Source organism: Engystomops pustulosus, chromosome 4, assembly GCF_040894005.1.
Source record: "Engystomops pustulosus chromosome 4, aEngPut4.maternal, whole genome shotgun sequence".
Lineage (NCBI taxonomy): Eukaryota > Metazoa > Chordata > Amphibia > Anura > Leptodactylidae > Engystomops > Engystomops pustulosus.
Genome location: NC_092414.1, coordinates 19,795,056 through 19,819,504, shown reverse-complemented (window position 1 = coordinate 19,819,504; position 24,449 = coordinate 19,795,056). Strand labels below are relative to the sequence as shown.

General features: G+C 42.8%; 1 long non-coding RNA gene across 1 annotated transcript in view; it reads left to right on the top strand.

The window, feature by feature from the left end:
- Window positions 1-24,449, top strand: part of LOC140126218 (uncharacterized) — a 210,943-nt gene that overhangs the window by 131,846 nt on the left and 54,648 nt on the right. Inside the window, exon 3 of the long non-coding RNA XR_011854784.1 lies at window positions 3,953-4,014. This is a non-coding gene — a long non-coding RNA (uncharacterized lncRNA). The remainder of the gene's footprint in view (window positions 1-3,952; window positions 4,015-24,449) is intronic.

Genomic DNA, 24,449 nt, shown 5'->3' with positions numbered 1-24,449 from the left:
GCAGGAGAGTTCATAATAGGACTCTGACAAGGGCTCTGAAATGTTTCACAGCAAAGTCGCATCCTTCTTGCATTCCGCTCTGTCAAACAAATCCCTTATCTGTCCTTATCTTGGAACAGGAAGTCGAGGCCTGAGTCGGGTGTTATAGACATGTGGTGAGCTCACTTCTCACAGACACTTAGCCTGGCCTTATATTTTAGACCTCTACAACCTCCGACAATATGGACTGTAGAGGGTTCATAAAGGATGAGCATAAACGATAAGACAATGGGTGGTCAAAAACTTTGACCGATAAAAATGATATTTGCCGATTCCTGAATACTCTTCTTCCAAAACTTACCGTACCAGCTGGGGCATGTTCACACAACGCGTTTTAGATAGGATTCCCTATAGGGTTTTCCAGGAGTCTAAGAGATCCCTGGGGTTCTGGGGCATGGTTGGGAAATATTGGAAGCTCCCGATCCTGTATCGCTCCGATACTTCCATTTTTTGGTAAGTTCTATAGGGTCACCATAAATGTTTTGGCTAATGAGTGCCCTACTGGGATCAGGGGATATCATTTCCTTTCATCATGGGAGGTAACTTCCTTTGTTGTCCCCTGGTCCAAGGCGGCCACTTGTTGGCATAAGCAGGTCCTGTAATCCGTGGGAGCTTCCGGCAAGACACATAAAACCGAATACCCTAGGGGTCTTCCCATATATTTTTAATCCACCACTAGCCTCGGCCCACTAAGCATTTTCCAGATACGTATTAAACCCCTCTAAACTTGGCCTCACTATCTGATCTATAATATTCCCCTCTTCTCCATGGGTTCCACATGTGGATATTGTTTTGCACCCATGGTTACTCGGAACACTAGGTCATTTAGACTTTTTTTGGTTCATGGAAAGAAGCATCATTTATCGTTGCTGAAAAATCAGTCTCAGAATCTGCTCTGGGAATGGGTCTGTAGGATTTCCACCTTTTACGACTCAAAATTAACAGGTGAAAAGAGGCAGGACTCAAAAATACCACAGGAGAGAATTGTAGTAAGTTCCTTAATCCAGTTGTACACAAAATGTACACATCACTCCTTCCATAGGGTGAACCTACCTTGTGGAACCATTCCTTAACTTCAATGGAAAGACGCACTTGGCACCGGTGGATGCTGTTAATACATTTTATTCAATTTTAAAGGGGTTGGCCAGTTTTCAATAAATCTCTTTCATTATGTACTTGTACCAGTGTCTCTTTGCCTCCTTTGATAGTTTCAGCCTTCCTCTCTCTCACTGCTCTGGCCTCTCCCACTCTCTTCTCACAGTCCATCCTCACTGACAGACACAGGGAGGATGAGGGGAGGGAGCAGGATGAGTCATAACTCTCCTGCTGCAGCTTCTCCTATTCAGCTGAGCTCAAACATGTAAACAAAGAAGCATGGAGGTTCTGCACACACCACATAAGTTAGTAGCTGGAATGCTGAATCACGTGATAAACTTTGAGATTATTTACAAGGCACATAGGCAGTTATAATAATAATAATTCCTTTTTATAGGAGTCTGCAGTGCTGCACAGAGCTTGCCAGATCCCTTTCCCCATGGGGCTCACAATCTAATCATCCTACCAGTGTGGGTGGAAACCAAATGACCCGGAGGAAACCCACGCAAACACGGAGAGATGTTGACCTGGATGGGACTTGAACCCAGGACCTCAGCGCTGCAAGGCTGTAGTGCTAACCACTGAGTCACTGTGCTACCCCATGTAAAAGAGTGGTCAGCACCTTTAAGGAAATTGCAATCCAATACAGTTATAGGTTGTGTCTATATAGACAGGCGCTGGTAGAAGCGGAGCTCCCGATCAGCCAACCAACCTTTGTGCACATAAAGGGCATTGCCCCATATAGAGAGATCAGGCATGATGAAGTTCAACATGCCCTATCCTTTGTTGTCACAGTGGTACCTTTCTCTCTCCAGCAGAGCGTGCATGTGTATGGGGAGAGCAGAAGGAAAGCTCTTGAGCCCTAATAGAGAACACATACAACATGGAAATAGATTTGGCCAGTGTGAGGCGCCGCTCGGCTGCAGTGCCACTTTGGCTATGCCCATTCCTCTGTTTGTGTACGCAGTTGGCATGGGATATGTAGCATATTATCCTGGATATATTGGGAAATAAAAGCTGGGTGTAGTCATTACATGTGGATACTAATATGTGAAATGTGAAGTTACAACATGCCCAACAACCAGCAGAAAATCCACTGTATTATCTCACAATGAAACTCAATCTTACTCCCAGCTTGTGGTGGCAGGACGGGCTTTGAAGTCACTAACTCAATCATATGATCCAAAAAAAAAAAATTTAAGGTAGCTGTTCTGATGACAAACTAGTCGGCTAATGTCTTGCAGCAGCAAATTATTACAAATAAGCTGTGTGGGAGCTTGGCATTAAGTGTTCAAATTCTCTGCAGTGCCCCTTCAGGAGAAATGAGGTATTACGCCATTCTTAATTGAAATACATGGATATATCGGTCCTCCAGTGTGAGAGACCCTCTATGTAGCTGCTCTCTGATTAATAATCGATTTAACGGATTAGATTTATTTTTTAATGAAAGTCCTCGAATAGGAAATGGGGTAACGAGGGGAATCTAAGATATTGTAGCTGATAATCCGCTCATCTGGTTCGTTTGTAGGAAGGTTTGAGTTTTTTTCCACCTCGATTATATTGATGACCTGGGACCTGTCCTGTGCCAGAGACAACAAAGAGAATGGAGATGGAGGAATAGCTCCCTCCTCTGTATTGTGGCTGGGCTGTGCAACTGCACCTCTGTTCTCATTGGATTCTGTGGGTGGTTAGTTGTAGTAACACAGATCAACCTGTTTACAGAGACAAAGTATTTTTTAATTCTATTGGCTTTTAGTTATAAGGAATTCACATATTTTTGGGACCAAAACTTTAAAGTCTCTTTGCAAATCTATCCCACAATGTGGCATGCTGTGCTGTATGCAACACTGTTACATAAAATACCATATATACTCGAGTATAAGCTGACCTGAATATAAGCCGAGGCACCTAATGTTACCATGAACAACTAGGAAAACTTATGGACTCGAGTAAGAGCCATGGAGTCAGAAATGCATTGGTCGGAGCCTCCCCTCACTAGTGAAATGTCAGTCAGCCTCCCCTCACTAATGAAATGCCCAGCAGCCTCCCCTCACTAATGAAATGCCCAGCAGCCTCCCCTCACTAATGAAATGCCCAGCAGCCTCCCCTCACTAATGAAATGCCCAGCAGCCTCCCCTCACTAATGAAATGCCCAGCAGCCTCCCCTCACTAATGAAATGCCCAGCAGCCTCCCCTCACTAATGAAATGCCCCGCAGTCTCCCTTCACTAATGAAATGTCCAGCAACCTCTCCTCACTGGTGAAATGTCCAGCAGCCTCCCCTAACTAATGAAATGCCCAGCAGCCTCCCTTCACTAATGAAATGTCCAGCAGCAGCCTCCCCTCTTTAATGACATGCCCAGCAGCCTCCCCTCACTAATGAAATGTCCAGCAGCAGCCTCCCCTCACTAATGACTTGCCCAGCAGCCTCCTCTCACTAATGACATGCCAGGCAGCATTTCCTCACTAATGACATGCCCTGCAGCCTCCCCTCATTTAAGAAATGCCCAGTAGTCTCCCCTCACTAATGAGTTTACACATTGCTGATTAAACTTGTAAGGTAGTTTGGGAGCTGGAAGACTCCCTTTTAACTATTGCTTTGGGTGGCGTTATTTTTTAAAAGCGATCCATCACTGGATTGCAGGTAGAGATCTTTTACTGTATCATAGATGCCCTAGGTTTGGTGTGATCAAGAATGTTTTGTGAAATTGCTACTTTTGATTTTTCGTTGTTTTTTTTTTTTTTAAGTGCATATTCGATTTTTTTTCTTCTCTTTATTCTTTTATGTGATGTACTTCCTGAAATTTTATATATTCTAGATGGCATAAAATGAAGCTTCGAAGGATGTCCAGAGATTCACCTGTATCATCTCCTATTGATGGTGTGTTACTATAGTATTTCTATTATTAAGATTTTGTTATTTTTTATAATCTTTTAGGCAGGATTTTTTTTTAACCATGGTAAAAAAAAAACCTTATTGTCACAAAAAAAGTGGCTAAATATTTTAACCTGTCAACCTTAACATCACCCAAATCAAGACCTTAACATACTTCCCTTCCCAGTGGTGTATCTGGGGAGCTCCGCCCCTTCCTACTGCAGGAGGAAGGGGTGGAGCTACCCTTATACATTGCAGGTTTAGAAGCTGTATGAGTACAATCAGCGAGTTGTGTTCAAAAGTGTGCAAACAAATAATGGAAAAGAAATTGGAATTTTTTACCTTTCTACAGTTGGAAACAACCACATGTAACATCACTTCACAATTTCCTGAAAAATGTGTTTGGGGTTTGCACTGATCTCTACAATGAGTGTCTTAAAGGGGTTGGCCACTCTTTTACAGTTTCCCACGTGCCTTGTGGATTATCCCTGAATGTTCATCAAGTGATTCAGGAGTCCTGATACTTACTTTTGAACTATGTGCAGACTCTCTGTGATTCTTTGTTTATATGTCTGAGCACTGATGAATAGGATGAGATGTAGTAGGAGAGTTATGACTCGTTCTGCTCCCTCCCCGTTCCTATGTTTGTTGGTGACAGAGACACAGTGGAAGACGCCAATGGGACTGGGTGGAGCAGTGAGAGGATGTAGGCAGAGGGCAGCATGGTGAGAACAGAAGGTATCAAAGGAGGCAATGTTGCACATACATGCAGAGACATGTCTAATGAGGCAGATTTATGAAAAAGTTGCCAACCCCTTTGAATGAATCAATAATTGTTATTAAGGTTTTAAATATTAAAACCTTAATAAATATTAAAAAGGTTTTAAAAGATATTTAAATTCTTTGGGCCTGACATCTCCTGAAGACAATCGATTGGGCATGTTGAACTTTAATATGACCGATCCTTTGTATTTAGGAGAGATAAGTATCCACTGATACTAGACTAAGTATGTCTGGCAGTAGTTTATACCTCATTAAGAACCGGATACTAGCCTATGAGGTTGGGGATCTGCTGAACCATTGATGAATGTATACAGATAAGTAGTCAACCTTTTGAGCTGTATATGTATGTATGTAATAGATTCACTTATAGGACATATAATACCAGGATGAAGGATTGTAAACCAAGCACACTGATATACTGGCAGGATCCACTTTGGTTTAAGTTTCTAATGCCCTTTTTGTTAGGAATAAAAGGCTTTAAAATGTAAAATGTATGCAAATTTTGAAACCTATGGAGCCCCTCAGGCTCATTTGCATAATGTAAACATTCTTTTATTGGAATAACCAAGGAATAAGAAGCTTAATAAAGAGCAGATCCTGTCAGAGGGGACACATACCAGTAGGTCAGTGTGTTTGGTTTACAATCCTTCATCCTGGTGGTAGATGTCCTTTAAAAGGATTGTCCAGGAATGTCGGTGAAGGGTAACCCATAAATGATCCTCTTCCACCTGGTGTAAACACAGGACACGGGGCTGGAGGCCATTATCACTTTGTCCTGCGTAGTGGCCGGAAGCTGTAATTACACCCATACTTCCTATATACTTCAATAGGGGCCACTGCTACAGTTACGGCTTCCGACTCCGGCTGGTATAATTTGGGGGGCCGGGTGTTGTCCCACCACTGAACAGATGCTGAGGCTAGGCAATCAATGTTAATTACTGAAGCGCCCCTTTAAATTTTAACCCTAACAAAGCCATCATTTCCCATCCAAAGTGGTCCCACAAGCACAGAAGGTCTTGTTATTTCGTTTGCCCCCCTCTAGTTTAGGATGTGCGCCCCCCACCTACTACTGTAGTAACTACACTGTGTCTATGAGACTCCCCCGCACACACATAGTTAAAGGGCTCTTGTACCGTCCTGTATACATAAAAGCAGCTGTCCGGAGTGGGATCTGCGCCCGCGGAGAAAACATGGAAGTTGTTCCTGCCGCCCCTCCCCATTTTGTTTAGCGTTAACTGCTATTATTGTGCATCAATCTCTAAACTCCCATTGTCTTCCAGGGGAAATGACTTGAAAATTAAGCATGTTCGCTTTTTTTTATGACTTCCTGCATGAATCATTGTGAAACTTGTGCCAAATGGTTTCCACTTGATGCTATAAATAGAGCAGCAAATCTATGGAGTCACCGGCTGCAGGAGCGGCGCTTCTCATAGGAAAGTTATTTCACCGGCCACCAGGGCATCACACAGCTACATGACTGTCACCCCTCCAGGCCACCAGGGCATCACACAGCTACATGACTGTCACCCCTCCAGGCCACCAGGGCATCACACAGCTACATGACCGTCACCCTCCTGGCCACCAGGGCATCACACAGCTACATGACCGTCACCCTCCTGGCCACCAGGGCATCACACAGATACATGACCGTCACCCTCCTGGCCACCAGGGCATCACACAGCTACATGACTGTCACCCTGCCGGCCACCAGGGCATCACACAGCTACATGACTGTCACCGTCCTGGACACCAGGGCATCACACAGCTACATGACGGTCACCCTCCTGGCCACCAGGGCATCACACAGCTACATGACTGTCACCCTCCTGGCCACCAGGGCATCACACAGCTACATGACGGTCACCCTCCTGGCCACCAGGGCATCACACAGCTACATGACGGTCACCCTCCTGGCCACCAGGGCATCACACAGCTACATGACGGTCACCCTCCTGGCCACTAGGGCATCACACAGCTACATGACTATCACCCTCCTGGCCACCAGGGCATCACACAGCTACATGACTATCACCCTCCTGGCCACCAGGGCATCACACAGCTACATAAGTGTCACCCTCCTGGCCACCAGGGCATCACACAGCTACATGAGTGTCACCCTCCTGGCCACCAGGGCATCACACAGCTACATGAGTGTCACCCTCCTGGCCACCAGGACATCACACAGCTACATGACTGTCACCCTGCGACCACTAGGGCATCACACAGCTACATGACTGTCACCCTCCTGGCCACCAGGGCATCACACAGCTACATGAGTGTCACCCTCCTGGCCACCAGGGCATCACACAGCTACATGACCGTCACCCTCCTGGCCACCAGGGCATCACACAGCTACATGACCGTCACCCTCCTGGCCACCAGGGCATCACACAGCTACATGACGGTCACCCTCCTGGCCACTAGGGCATCACACAGCTACATGACTACCACCCTCCTGGCCACTAGGGCATCACACAGCTACATGACCGTCACCCTCCTGGCCAAGAGGGCATCACACAGCTACATGACTGTCACCCTCCTGGCCACCAGGGCATCACACAGCTACATGACCGTCACCCTCCTGGCCACCAGGGCATCACACAGCTACATAAGTGTCACCCTCCTGGCCACCAGGGCATCACACAGCTACATGAGTGTCACCCTCCTGGCCACCAGGGCATCACACAGCTACATGAGTGTCACCCTCCTGGCCACCAGGACATCACACAGCTACATGACTGTCACCCTGCGACCACTAGGGCATCACACAGCTACATGACTGTCACCCTCCTGGCCACCAGGGCATCACACAGCTACATGAGTGTCACCCTCCTGGCCACCAGGGCATCACACAGCTACATGACCGTCACCCTCCTGGCCACCAGGGCATCACACAGCTACATGACCGTCACCCTCCTGGCCACCAGGGCATCACACAGATACATGACCGTCACCCTCCTGGCCACTAGGGCATCACACAGCTACATGACTACCACCCTCCTGGCCACTAGGGCATCACACAGCTACATGACCGTCACCCTCCTGGCCAAGAGGGCATCACACAGCTACATGACTGTCACCCTCCTGGCCACCAGGGCATCACACATCTACATGACTGTCACCCTCCTGGCCACCAGGGCATCACACAGCTACATGACTGTAACCCTGCCCCCTATGTACAAGAATATAACTACTATAATACTGCCCCCTATGTACAAGAATATAACTACTATAATACTGCCCCCTATGTACAAGAATATAACTACTATAATACTGCCCCCTATGTACAAGAATATAACTACTATAATACTGCCCCCTATGTACAAGTATATAACTACTATAATACTGCCCCTATGTACAAGAATATAACTACTATAATACTGCCCCCTATGTACAGGAATATAACTACTATAATACTGCCCCCTATGTACAAGAATATAACTACTATAATACTGCCCCCTATGTACAAGAATATAATTACTATAATACTGCCCCCCTATGTACAAGAATATAACTACTATAATACTGCCCCCTATGTATAGGAATAGAACTACTATAATACTGCCCCCTATGTACAAGAATATAACTACTATAATACTGCCCCCTATGTACAGGAATATAACTACTATAATACTGCCCCCTATGTACAGGAATATAACTACTATAATACTGCCCCCTATGTACAGGAATATAACTACTATAATACTGCCCCCTATGTATAACAATATAACTACTATAATACTGCCCCCTATGTACAAGACTATAACTACTATAATACTGCCCCCTATGTACAAGAATATAACTACTATAATACCGCCCCTTATGTACAGGAATATAACTACTATAATACTGCCCCTATGTACAGGAATATAACTACTATAATACTGCCCCCTATGTACAGGAATATAACTACTATAATACTACCCCCTATGTACAAGAATATAACTACTATAATACTGCCCCCTATGTACAAGAATATAACTACTATAATACTGTCCTCTATGCACAGGAATATAACTACTATAATACTGCCCCCTATGTACAGGAATATAACTACTATAATACTGCCCCCTATGTACAGGAATATAACAAGTGTAATACTGCCCCCTATGTGCAAGAATATAACTACTATAATACTGTCCTCTATGTACAAGAATATAACTACTATAATACTGCCCCTATGTACAGGAATATAACTACTATAATACTGCCCCCTATGTACAGGAATATAACTACTATAATACTGCCCCCTATGTACAGGAATATAACTACTATAATACTGCCCCCTATGTGCAAGAATATAACTACTATAATACTGCCTCCTATGTACAAGAATTTAACTACTATAATACTGCCCCCTATGTACAAGAATATAACTGCTATAATACTGCCTCCTATGTACAAGAATATAACTGCTATAATACTGCCTCCTATGTACAAGAATTTAACTACTATAATACTGCCCCCTATGTACAAGAATATAACTACTATAATACTGCCCCCTATGTATAGGAATATAACTACTATAATACTGCCCCCTATGTACAGGAATATAACTACTATAATACTGTCCCCTATGTACAAGAATATAACTACTATAATACCGCCCCTTATGTACAGGAATATAACTACTATAATACTGCCCCTATGTACAGGAATATAACTACTATAATACTGCCCCCTATGTACAGGAATATAACTACTATAATACTACCCCCTATGTACAAGAATATAACTACTATAATACTGCCCCCTATGTACAAGAATATAACTACTATAATACTGTCCTCTATGCACAGGAATATAACTACTATAATACTGCCCCCTATGTACAGGAATATAACTACTATAATACTGCCCCCTATGTACAGGAATATAACAAGTGTAATACTGCCCCCTATGTGCAAGAATATAACTACTATAATACTGTCCTCTATGTACAAGAATATAACTACTATAATACTGCCCCTATGTACAGGAATATAACTACTATAATACTGCCCCCTATGTACAGGAATATAACTACTATAATACTGCCCCCTATGTACAGGAATATAACTACTATAATACTGCCCCCTATGTGCAAGAATATAACTACTATAATACTGCCTCCTATGTACAAGAATTTAACTACTATAATACTGCCCCCTATGTACAAGAATATAACTGCTATAATACTGCCTCCTATGTACAAGAATATAACTGCTATAATACTGCCTCCTATGTACAAGAATTTAACTACTATAATACTGCCCCCTATGTACAAGAATATAACTACTATAATACTGCCCCCTATGTATAGGAATATAACTACTATAATACTGCCCCCTATGTACAGGAATATAACTACTATAATACTGCCCCCTATGTACAAGAATGTAACTACTATAATACTGCCCCCTATGTACAGGAATATAACTAATATAATACTGCCCCCTATGTATAACAATATAACTACTATAATACTGCCCCCTATGTACAAGAATATAACTACTATAATACTGCCCCCTATGTACAAGAATATAACTACTATAATACCGCCCCTTATGTACAGGAATATAACTACTATAATACTGCCCCTATGTACAGGAATATAACTACTATAATACGGCCCTTATGTACAGGAATATAACTACTATAATACTGCCCCTATGTACAAGAATATAACTACTATAATACTGTCCTCTATGCACAGGAATATAACTACTATAATACTGCCCCCTATGTACAGGAATATAACTACTATAATACTGCCCCCTATGTACAGGAATATAACAAGTGTAATACTGCCCCCTATGTACAGGAATATAACAAGTGTAATACTGCCCCCTATGTGCAAGAATATAACTACTATAATACTGCCCCCTATGTACAAGAATATAACTACTATAATACCGCCCCTTATGTACAGGAATATAACTACTATAATACTGCCCCTATGTACAGGAATATAACTACTATAATACTGCCCCTATGTACAAGAATATAACTACTATAATACTGTCCTCTATGCACAGGAATATAACTACTATAATACTGCCCCCTATGTATAACAATATAACTACTATAATACTGCCCCCTATGTACAAGAATATAACTACTATAATACTGCCCCCTATGTACAAGAATATAACTACTATAATACCGCCCCTTATGTACAGGAATATAACTACTATAATACTGCCCCTATGTACAGGAATATAACTACTATAATACTGCCCTTATGTACAGGAATATAACTACTATAATACTGCCCCTATGTACAAGAATATAACTACTATAATACTGTCCTCTATGCACAGGAATATAACTACTATAATACTGCCCCCTATGTACAGGAATATAACTACTATAATACTGCCCCCTATGTACAGGAATATAACAAGTGTAATACTGCCCCCTATGTACAGGAATATAACAAGTGTAATACTGCCCCCTATGTGCAAGAATATAACTACTATAATACTGCCCCCTATGTACAAGAATATAACTACTATAATACCGCCCCTTATGTACAGGAATATAACTACTATAATACTGCCCCTATGTACAGGAATATAACTACTATAATACTGCCCCTATGTACAAGAATATAACTACTATAATACTGTCCTCTATGCACAGGAATATAACTACTATAATACTGCCCCCTATGTACAGGAATATAACAAGTGTAATACTGCCCCCTACGTACAGGAATATAACAAGTGTAATACTGCCCCCTATGTGCAAGAATATAACTACCATAATACTGTCCTCTATGTACAAGAATATAACTACTATAATACTGCCCCTATGTACAGGAATATAACTACTATAATACTGCCCCTATGTACAGGAATATAACTACTATAATACTGCCCCCTATGTACAGGAATATAACTACTATAATACTGCCCCCTATGTACAGGAATATAACTACTATAATACTGCCCCCTATGTACAGGAATATAACAAGTGTAATACTGCCCCCTATGTACAGGAATATAACAAGTGTAATACTGCCCCCTATGTGCAAGAATATAACTACTATAATACTGCCCCCTATGTACAAGAATATAACTACTATAATACCGCCCCTTATGTACAGGAATATAACTACTATAATACTGCCCCTATGTACAGGAATATAACTACTATAATACTGCCCCTATGTACAAGAATATAACTACTATAATACTGTCCTCTATGCACAGGAATATAACTACTATAATACTGCCCCCTATGTACAGGAATATAACAAGTGTAATACTGCCCCCTACGTACAGGAATATAACAAGTGTAATACTGCCCCCTATGTGCAAGAATATAACTACCATAATACTGTCCTCTATGTACAAGAATATAACTACTATAATACTGCCCCTATGTACAGGAATATAACTACTATAATACTGCCCCTATGTACAGGAATATAACTACTATAATACTGCCCCCTATGTACAGGAATATAACTACTATAATACTGCCCCCTATGTACAAGAATATAACTACTATAATACTGCCCCCTATGTGCAAGAATATAACTACTATAATACTGCCTCCTATGTACAGGAATATAACTACTATAATACTGCCTCCTATGTACAGGAATATAACTACTATAATACTGCCCCCTGTGTACAAGAATATAACTACTATAATACTGCCCCTATATACAAGAATATAACTACTATAATACTGCCCCCTATGTACAAGAATATAACTACTATAATACTGCCCCTATATACAAGAATATAACTACTATAATACTGCCCCCTATATACAAGAATATACCTACTATAATACTGCCCCCTATATACAAGAATATAACTACTATAATACTGCCCCCTATTTACAAGAATATAACTACTATAATACTGCCCCCTATGTACAAGAATATAACTACTATAATACTGCCCCCTATGTACAAGAATATAACTACTATAATACTGCCCCTATGGGATGTGCCATACAGAACTGTCAGATGTAACAATATACTGTACATTACAGTGTGAATGTTTTCCTGTGTAAGGATTACACATACATACATGAAAGACCTTCAAATATAAGACTTCACCTTTAAGTCCTCTCTTAAAGGAGTGTGTTATTAGAATAACACAGCGGGAATCGAGTAGATTTTAGCAATGAGAGCTCCATTGTTCTGGTAAAGAGCACCACGTCCTCTGTATAGACTTACTGGATTCCGGCGGCCACCACTAGGTGGAGATAAGGAGCTCAGTGCATACAGTTTATACATTGATCTATATCATAAGACTGTATGCAGTAAGCTCCTCAAGGGTTACAACTTCAGAGGATCAGGAATCAATCCAGGCAAGACTTTTCTGAAATTTATGGATAAACTAGATGGTATCGTTCCCTCCCCCTTGTCATTTAGGGCAAATTTCACATTTTATGGTCCTACATTTACAGAGTCATCTCAGAGCCTTGCGTCTCCATGGACCCGTCTAAGATTAGGGAGAAACAGCGCCACCGTTATCTATAGGATGTATTTCATATTGCAGCTCAATTCCGAGTGCATGAAATAACACATGTTTCTAGGACAAAGGATATGTGAACTCCAGATCAAGGATTCCCACCCAGACCTTGGCTCTGACTTTCATTTTCCTGTTTTCCTCCCCACTGAGGACATGTCTCTACTGCGGATTCTTGATTACTTCAAGAAAATGAATGGATTGAATACATACCGATGCTCCAAGTAGGGACCTGTTCATGTCAGATTTCCTTGTTTGACTTTACTAGTGAAGAGCCTTAAAGGGGAAAATCGGAAATGAGTAGCAGTTATGTACCCGGGGGTCACCAGGGATGGTGGAGATGACCGAAAGCAGGCATCTAAATTCCTCTCACCCATATTATCCTAAAACTGTTCTATTTTACCTTAAAGAAGAACGACCAAAATACTAAATCAATGAAATTATTTATTCTCTGCGTGACCCTGAATAATTCGGCGTTTCTTTTACGAAAATCCGTTCACCCGTTCAAAAGATATGGGCCACGGAAGTTTCATGTGAATTATCTCATATTAGCCAGGGAGGTGGTAACCATTTAGAGACACACCTCCAAAAAAAGGTGTACACCCCTTTGGCTAGTAAGAGCTGTTTCACATAAAAACTTCCAGAGGCCATATCTTTGGAATGGATGGACGGATTTTGGAAAAACCAACACCAAATTACTCAGAGGGAAAGCGGGAATCAAATAAGTCTATTTTTCTACTAGGTAATTTGCTCCTTTAAAATAATAATAAAATTTGGATTATAGAAATCTCTCTGACTAATCGGGCCGTGTACTTGGTACTGACTGAATGAGGTATGTTGGTTACATTAGAGGTTGTAGGCTCAGAACAAACTCACCCATGATCAACTACAAGCTCCGGTAATTGCATGTCCCATGATGCCTTTCTTGGAATTGGTAGGTGAACAATTCACCAATCTATCAGACGCCCTAGTTACATAGATCTTTCCGAACTGTCAGCATGACGCTGGCAAGACAAATTTAGAAGACTAAGGCACAGGCAGAGTTAGACTGACATATGTTGGGCCTACCAGAGGTGGTGATCTTGAGGGCCCATAAAATACCATTAAACAAATCATATCATTTAAAGGAAACCTACCACTATGGATTTACCTGTTAAGGTAGATCCGGTGGTAGGTGCCTCTAATGTATATAAGGATAGCCCTTTTTAGGGCTAATCCTTTACTCCCCTCTATCTTTTCTAATCTTTAATCAGGGTTATATGTAAATTTTAAAAAGAGGCTACTGGGTCGTGGAGTAGCCAGAGCTGAGGCTACACGGCGCAGCTACTCCGGGCTCCAGTAGCCTCTTTGATCCTCCTACCCAGACATCTTCAGTGCGCAGCTACAAGGAGCTGCGGGCACTCGTCCATGAAGCAGGAGTTCTGCGCATGCGCAGTAGCGAGATCTGTGCAGTATGCGCAGTAGCCGCTGGCCTGTGTTCTGCACATGCGCCAAACTCCGGCTTTGCGGTCGAGTGCGCTCTGAAGATGTCTGGGTAGGAGGATCAAAGAGGCTACTGGACCGCGGAGTAGCTGCGCCGTGTAGCCTCAGCTCCAGTTACTCCACTCCCCAGTAGCCTCTTTAGAAGATTTGCATATTACCCAGATTAGAAAAGATAGAGGGGAGTCAAGGATTAGCCCTAAAAAGGGCTATCCTTACATTCGTTAGATGCACCTACCACTCGATCTACCATAATAGGTAGATCCGTAGTGATAGGTTTCCTTTAAGATGTTTCATCAACAAAATGTAATAATCTACTGTATAATATTGGAATCCTCCTATATGAAATGGATCATAAAATCAAATTATTACTCCACTCATTTCCAAATGAAGATCTTTGGGGCCCATTATAGAGTGTTAGAACCTGGGGCCCACCGGAGGATTCTCCGATGCTCCGTTGGGCCAGTCCGACACTGGGCACAGGAGAGGAGACAGGCTGAACCATTATAGAGTGTTAGAACCTGGGGCCCACCGGAGGATTCTCCGATGCTCTGGTGGGCCAGTCCGACGCTGGGCACAGGAGAGGAGACAGGCTGAACCATTATAGAGTGTTAGAACCTGGGGCCCAATGGAGGATTCTCCGATGCTTTGGTGGGCCAGTCCGACACTGGGCACAGGAGAGGAGACAGGCTGAACCATTATAGAGTGTTAGAACCTGGGGCCCACCGGAGGATTCTCCGATGCTCTAGTGGGCCAGTCCGACACTGGGCACAGGTGAGGAGACAGGCTGAACCATTATAGAGTGTTAGAACCTGGGGCCCACCGGAGGATTCTCCGATGCTCTGGTGGGCCAGTCCGACACTGGGCACAGGTGAGGAGACAGGCTGAACCATTATAGAGTGTTAGAACCTGGGGCCCACCGGAGGATTCTCCGATGCTCCGTTGGGCCAGTCCGACACTGGGCACAGGTGAGGAGACAGGCTGAACCATTATAGAGTGTTAGAACCTGGGGCCCACCGGAGGATTCTCCGATGCTCCGGTGGGCCAGTCCGACACTGGGCACAGGAGAGGAGACAAGGAATGATTGGAAATGGAGATAGATCACCAAGATGAAGCGATACCAAGCAGATTGAGTGACATTAGCCAGAAACTGAGAAAATCTCATTTCGTCTTAGAGATATGAATGTTTCCTTCCAGGAGGATGGTCATCGCCTCCACCACCACGTGTCTGCAATGTGCGCACTGTAAGGAAAGTGTGACTCATTTGTTTTTGCCAGTTAATAACCAACTTTCCCATTAAACTAATTGCATAAGACAACACGTTTGCGGTGCCCACGAAGCGATAAGCAGATGACTAATGTTGCCACTCAGTCCGTCTATAGGTGTCTCCTCCAAATGTCCCCGCTCCGCGCTTGTGATGTCTATGGTCACACTATCTCTACTCAGCTTCCACTCTGTCCTTGCTGCTTTGAATAGTTCAGTTATTGCCGCTGGGAGCGATAAGCCGGGAAGTCTAGATAGCTACTGTACTTTTATGTCCCTACGAAGGAAGGCGGCGCGCCTGTGATGTTGATACCCTGGACAAGGACAGAGGCCGGACACCCAGCTGACCAGCTTAATCAGTAATAGGCCTCTCCATGTCTGTGGATCAGATGATCGCTGTAGCATGTGTTACCGACACCTGCCGTTCTTAGAGCAGGTGACAAAACACAATGCACAGGTAGTCCAAAGATCAGCATAGAAAGCTTCCTTTAAAGGGAACCTGTCACCAGCTTTTTCACCACTAAACTAGTAGAACCTTCAGGTAGGGTACGAAACATTCTTTCTAGAATTCCCTCTTTTTTTTTTTTTGTAAAAAATCGCCCATTTTCCTTTAGAAAACCATTTGCAAAGTTTTATGCTGAGAAGAGTCACTTTTTAAGCAGGAAGGGGCTCAACAGTAGCCAGAATTGTAGTTCTGGTGTCATTGTCAAGATGAGAATTTTATCTAACAAAGCTACAGATGAGCGGACCTGTTTAGATTCGTGGATTTCGGCTAAAACCTTGAACAAATGTTTGGTTCGGGTCCCCAAACCTACCGGTTATAGCGAAGATCATGAGTGTTAACACCTTAAATGCCCTCAGCGCGTGCATGCCGCCATTTTTTCCATTTTAGGATTGAAGCTCCCCATTAGGTCATCAAAGGTAACGTACACAACAAACACACAATTACTGGTGTTACCAGTGGTGATAAGCCCGAACTCAAACTTCCGGATTCGGTTCCCCGAACATCATGGTTCAGGTCTGCTCAACCCTAATCAATTTTGGACTATGTCACAAAAGGGGTTGTATTTACTTATCCCTATTCAAAATCTGGGGACTGAGACCACCTCCTATCATGACTATGGGTCCCGTTAACTGATGAAGCAGCAGGTCAAGCATAGCGCCGTCTGGACCTGCCACGTACACAATCAATCAATCAACCACTTCATCTGCCTCCATTTCTGTAGCACACAGAACCACAATCATGAGGCCTTTTCAAAGGTTCAAGTCTCATCTTTACAATGACACCAGAAAATCGTTTAAGCTTCTATAGAGCCCAAGATAGGGGTGTCTGAAATGACGTTCCCCCTCCAGCCTCTAAAAGTGACTCATCTTAGATAACATAATTACTGTTGGTAGGTAGTCCTCAAAACTACATAGGTCCAGCACCCAAAAGCCTTACCACCTGTTATCACCAGCGTCTCAATAGCATTACAACCCACATTAGAAGGCTCCGCCTTTTATCAGTTATCAGAAGGGGTGTGACATCCGGTACACCTCTACCAATCGTCTGTTTTGTGGTGTTCTGACAATATAAGTCCACCTCACTTGAGTAGATTATGGACATTGATATGGACTGTGATATAAATCCCTTTAAGTTTTCCCCATGACAACACTAAGCTAACCGGAGCACGACGACAGGAAGTGTTGTCATGGGGAACTCTGTAAATCCAATCGATCCTATCTCATCTAACTAGTAAAAAAAAAAAAAGGAAAGAAGAAGCCTTTCAACTCTTCGGAGACTGTGTACAGTAGGTTCTCCTTTAATGGCAGGGCATTGTATACCTGAACGACTCGGCGTTACATCCTGACAATGGATCCGAAATAGCCGGCGTATAATTATAATACTTTCTTTCAAGACCTGATATTTATTATCATCAATCCCTGCCTCATTCTTCACGAAACAAAAAAACAATGAGAGCGTTTTTGCCGCTCGCCGAGTAGCAGGTGACCCCAATTTTATTGGATCCACTTAAAACATTTTTTAACACACCCACGGATCAGGTCAGGGGGACCTCATCTGAGCGCACGTCAGCCCACGAAATGTTTCAAGTATGTCCAAAAAAATTTAGTTTCTCTACAAAACTCGCTGCTGCTATTAACTACTGTGCATGTACATTGTTCTATGGGATTATCCGGAACAATACCGGCCTATAATATATATCATATTAACATAACACACTATTCACCGGCGGGATATGAGAAGTGGTGACTTCTAGGGGGCGAGCAGAGTTCAGCGAGCCACACCTCGGGGACATAGAGGTTGGGTAATACAGGTTCCAAATGATAATTATATGAATTTTTTTAAAAACTAGAATCACCTCTAAACTTTATGACAGTTCTGAAAGACTAAACTTTTTGATAAAATTTTTGTTTTCACTCAAAAAAAAGGCCTGTCACCTCTCCTGATTTGTTGATATCGCACTGATCCTAGTTTTTCCAGCAATTTCCATCATGTTCCGGTCCAAAAAGAGGTGAGGTTTTGAAACTCCTCCCCTGAGTAGGAGGAACAAACTGGTTTAGAGGAAGGGGGAGGGGTTTAGAAGTGGGGGCATTACTGAAAGAGTCAAATTGGTGAGAATGTGGTAGTAGCTGTTTGTATGTACCATGAAATATCATGAAATGACTTAAAAGGCTGAGTTTGTGAAACCCCGCCCCAGAGGGGACAGATAGTCAAGTGGCAGGAGTTAAATTCTTAAGTTTATAAGTATGCGCATCTTGAAACTCCTTCCCAGAGTAGGGGGAACAATCTGGTTTAGAGGAAGGGGGAGGGATCAAGTAGCGAGGGCATTACTAAAAGAGTAAAATTGGTGAGAATGTGGTAGTAGCTACTTGTATGTACCATGCAATAACAATATTGTAACTTAAAAGGGTTGAGTCTGTGAAACCCCGCCCCAGAGGGGACAGATAGTCAGATGGCAGGACTTAAATTGTGAAGTTTGTAAGTATGCATGTAGATTTTACTAGTTACATTAGTTCCCTATGAAATAACAAGACTGGAACATAAAAAAGAAAGTTTGTTTAAAGGGGGTTAGTTTGTTTATCCCCGCCCCAGAGGGGACAGAACACTCTGTTGTAGGGGCAATGACAAGTATTTAAGGGGCAGGACTGAAAGTGTTTGATTTGCTTGTCTGTTTTAGAAATAACTTGTATGTCTTATGAAATAGCATTACTGAAACATAAAAGGAATTAGTTTGTGAAGCCCCACCCCAGAGGAGCTGGAACACTGTGGTTTAAGGGCATGAACAGGTAATCTAAGAGCAGGTGTTGAACTGTAAATTTGGTAAGATTGTTTACTTTTGTCGGTTGTTTATTTGTAGTTAGTTTGGGGGAAGAACTTAACATTTAAAGTTGGTAAGTATTTGTATCTATTTATTTTATAGGTGACTTCTATTTCCCATTAAATAACAATCCTGAAACATAAAAGGGATTTGTTTGTGAAGCTCCACCCCGGAGGGGATGTAACAATCTGGTTCAGGATCAAGTAGTCTAAGGGCAGGAGTTAAAAAATGTAAATGTAATAAGATTGTCTATTTTAGTGTCTACTTCTATAAAACAACAATACTCGAACACAAAAGGGGGGATTGGTAGTTTGGGAGCCCCCCATGTTAATAAGTATTTGTATCTTTTTAGCTACTTTAATGAAATAACAATGCAGAAACCTAAAAGGGTTAGGTTTGTGTAACCCCACCCCAGAGGGGACAGCACACTAATTTAGGGGCAGGAACAGGTAGTCAGGGGGCAGGACCGAAAGTGTATACTTGCAGATTTGCTTGTCTGTTTTAGAAGTTATTTCCATTCATCATTAACTAGCGATGCTGGAACATAAAAAGATTGTTTATAAAACCCCACCCCAGAAGGGGACAGATCAGGTTTAGGGAAGGACAGTCAGGGGGCAGGACTTAAATTGTAAAGTTTGTATGCTTGTCTATTTTAGTATTTACTTGTATTCCACCAGAAAAAAAAAAAACCTAACATTCAGCCCCAGAATAGGTGGACCACTGTAGTTTAGGGGTGGCGACAAGTAGTCAGGGGGCTGGTCTTAAAAAAGTATGCTTATCTATTTAATGAACTTTATTTTTGGATATTGTGTTTTTTCCAAATTTTTATTCCCTCGGTTATTCCTTCTAGAAATATATGAATAAATTGACTGGGTGTCACCATTCCCCCTCTCAAAGGGGTGTGTCCTGTCCCTATATAGTCTAGTAGTGTCAGTATTGGACGTTGTCATACTGTCCTTTGTCTTAAATAATATGTCGAACTTATGAACACGTAAGGTAACCTCGCCCCCGAAAGGAATTGCTAAATCAAACATTAGGTGGGAGGTAGCTTTCAGCCTGAGAAACCTTCTCCTAATCTGAAATGAGGGATCAGACATGTGAAGAATCATCTCTTTAGACCAAAGCCATCACTTGGTCTTTCATGAGTAGGAGAAGAAGTTCTCTTTTGGACCTTAAAGGCAGTGTTGGCTCCTATTTTGCAGATTCACTGCCCTTTTAAATGGTTATTTTGGGTCACAGGGTCATATCTGGATAACATGTTAGTCAGGATGTGGATTGCTTGTCCACCACTTTAGACCAAAGCCTTGTCCACCACTTTAGACCAAAGCCTTGTCCACCACTTTAGACCAAAGCCTTGTCCACCACTTTAGACCAAAGCCTTGTCCACCACTTTAGACCAAAGCCTTGTCCACCACTTTAGACCAAAGCCTTGTCCACCACTTTAGACCAAAGCCTTGTCCACCACTTTAGACCAAAGCCTTGTCCACCACTTTAGACCAAAGCCTTGTCCACCACTTTAGACCAAAGCCTTGTCCACCACTTTAGACCAAAGCCTTGCCCACCACTTTAGACCAAAGCCTTGTCCACCACTTTAGACCAAAGCCTTGTCCACCACTTTAGACCAAAGCCTTGTCCACCACTTTAGACCAAAGCCTTGTCCACCACTTTAGACCAAAGCCTTGTCCACCACTTTAGACCAAAGCCTTGTCCACCACTTTAGACCAAAGCCTTGTCCACCACTTTAGACCAAAGCCTTGTCCACCACTTTAGACCAAAGCCTTGTCCACCACTTTAGACCAAAGCCTTGTCCACCACTTTAGACCAACGCCTTGTCCACCACTTTAGACCAACGCCTTGTCCACCACTTTAGACCAACGCCTTGTCCACCACTTTAGACCAACGCCTTGTCCACCACTTTAGACCAAAGCCTTGTCCACCACTTTAGACCAAAGCCTTGTCCACCACTTTAGACCAAAGCCTTGTCCACCACTTTAGACCAAAGCCTTGTCCACCACTTTAGACCAAAGCCTTGTCCACCACTTTAGACCAAAGCCTTGTCCACCACTTTAGACCAAAGCCTTGTCCACCACTTTAGACCAAAGCCTTGTCCACCACTTTAGACCAAAGCCTTGTCCACCACTTTAGACCAAAGCCTTGTCCACCACTTTAGACCAAAGCCTTGTCCACCACTTTAGACCAAAGCCTTGTCCACCACTTTAGACCAAAGCCTTGTCCACCACTTTAGACCAAAGCCATCACTTGGTCTTTCATGAGTAGGAGAAGGTCTCTTTTCAACCTTAAAGGTAGTGTTAGCTACTATTTTCACTGTCCCTTATTATTTCAGATCACGGGGTCATATCTGGTCTTTCATAAGTAGGAGAAGGTCTCTTTTCAGCCTTAAAGGCAGTGTTGGCTCCTATTTTGCAGATTCACTGTCCCGTTAAAGGGTCATTTCAAGTCATGGGTCATTTCTGGATAACATGGTAGTCAGGATGTGGATTGCTTGAGAGAGGATAATATGGGCCATACTCTTTTTAATTAACCCCAAAAGGAGCAACTAAACTTCTCCACCTAGTGGCCAACCTAAACACATTTGTCACCCTAAATTGAAGGGTTACCTACAAGATAAAGTTTTTTTCCCCCAAATTTTCCCGTTCCTTTAAGGGATTTTCTTCACATTAATATTGTACTTTTTGTAGAGCTCAGCCTCCGGACTGCCTTGTATAATTGAACACTGTAGGGGCCAAATTCGGGGGGGAATTTATTTTTTTTCCAAAATGTGGGGGAAATGTGAGACACGAGCCTTCCACTGTAAATTCTTCATGACATTCCAGGTTTATCGAGCCAAATAAGTTTCCCATGGTATGCCTGTTACATCATAATCTGCCTACACAGGCAGTCACCTAGGAGATCGGCTCACAACAAGTAAAACATTGAGCGAAAGAATTAGGAACCCAGTGTATTGGATTCTCATAGACTGTAATCTGTACACGCCGCGTGCAGCCCAAAAGTATTCGTACCCCTTGAACTTTTCTATTTTAAATGTTAGAGGCACACACCTTGTTTTTTAAAAATATTTTATTAACTTAAGTATTAAGTATTTGTGACGTATGAAAAAAATTCTAATTTATGCACATTTTATGCAAATGACAAAAAAAAACCTGTACAGTAATGTGTAGATCTGATGGTGGGTTGTTAGTAACGCTCTAAGCTATAATTTATCTTTGTCTAATCCTTTAATACTTTCTAAACTAAGATACACTTTGTCTACCTAATATGCAAATTTTTGGTAGAGTCTACTGGGGCGTGTATTGAGCAGTGGGAGCAAAGTCTACTGCACGTGTTAGAAGTCTCTGCAATCCCTCCTACCAGCGTGTCCTTGGAGCGCTCCTGACTTTGTTGTAGTGATCCCGGCTTCTTTGGAGTTCTGCGCATGCACAGTAGTGCGCGAGTGCTCTGAAGCCGGAGCTACTACCGCTACAAAAGTGGGTGGAGCATGCCAAAGACATGCAGGTACAAGGGAACGTAGAGGCTACTGGGGCGTGGAGTAGCCTTTGCTCCAACTGCCTGGAGAGGCTACTCTCCGCCCAAGTAGCCTCTGTCGAAAATTAGCATTTTAGGTAGATAAAGTGTAGCTTAGTATTATAGGATTAGGTAAAGATAAATTAGGGCTTAGAATGTTACTAGCAACCTACCATCAGAACTACCTTCATAAGTAGATTTCTGATGGTAGGTTTCCTTTAAAAATACTGAGATGTGTGATGTGCAACCTTTATGGAAGTGTGAAAAGAAGAAAAAAAAAATTTTGGAAGCCAAAACAAGTCCCGTCCTGTAGTTGGCAAAATCCAGGAGCACCCATCTGACAGCAGAGAGTCTTATCAGGGTGGTTCCGGAACCTCATATACTAAATACACTCTTTACGATCAAATGCAACAGTAGTTGGAAAATTCCATCTACTCCAAAATCGGTGGAGAAACACCGGAGGATGCTAAGAGATGTTGTGGGGGGGAACTTATATTGGTAGACTATGGATATGTTAAAAATATTATATAAAGTGGTTGTCTCAAGAGGACAACCTTTGTCAATGTGTCCATAATCATAGTTGAGGGCATCTACCCCTTTCTGGGGCTCATTTACTTACGCGGCCACTGGAGTTCACCAAAAGTGCATTGTCCGACGATCATGCACTGTGCCGCGATTCACTAAGATCGTGCGCTCGATATCCTGCATGTGTCGCTTCCCCGCTCAGGTCCACCGGAGTTCACCTTCTTCTTCCCGGTGTATGTGAGTGCTTGGCTTGCGACACAATTTGAAAGTTACATCCCGCTCTCAGTCTGAATCCGTTGGAACGTCCGACGGGCCGTCCCCCGATTTCTGTCGCATGGAAGCTGGGGCAGCTGCACCAAAATCTGATCGCGTGCGCCAAATTCCCAGTGCAGACACCTGTTAAAAACCTGTGCAATCCCTGATGAAAGTACGATCCGCGACCCTTAGTAAATGAGCTCCAATGTGTTGTAATAATACATTTGACCAGTAGTGGCCACCGTAGGAAAAAAGACCCGACCAATCGCTTAACAGAAATGGGTTCTGATTCTGATAGGATAAACGTGACAGGTGCCCTATCTGGAGGCATCAGGAGAAGATGTACAGAATGATGTATACTTTTGTGGACGAGGCATCAATTCTACAGGTCAATGTCCGACCCTTTCAAAAGGGTCTAGAAACAAGACTCGGATATAAAACAACACTTTACAGCTATAAAATCATAGAAGCAGAAGTAGAAAGTTTGTTGTATAAAAGTAGAGTTCCCCTTGAAGCAATGACGGTTGTATAGAGCCGACTATATCTTTACAGGCAGCAGATGGTTGGCCGTATAAAATATCCTGTTTGCTCCAGTACATGGTTGCCCCTGTGTAAAGTGCACTGTGTGACGGTGTTATGTCACCCGCCTGCATGTGACCGCATGTGACCAGCGGCACGATAAGTCCCATTCATAAAGCCCAGGTGTTAACCCCTCAGTGTCTGCTACCTGCCAATAACAGATTCCTGAGGGTTTAATGATTACATGTTAATAAGGTGATGCCAGCGCCAGGTCACACCAGGGTTATCTCTATGTCCATGG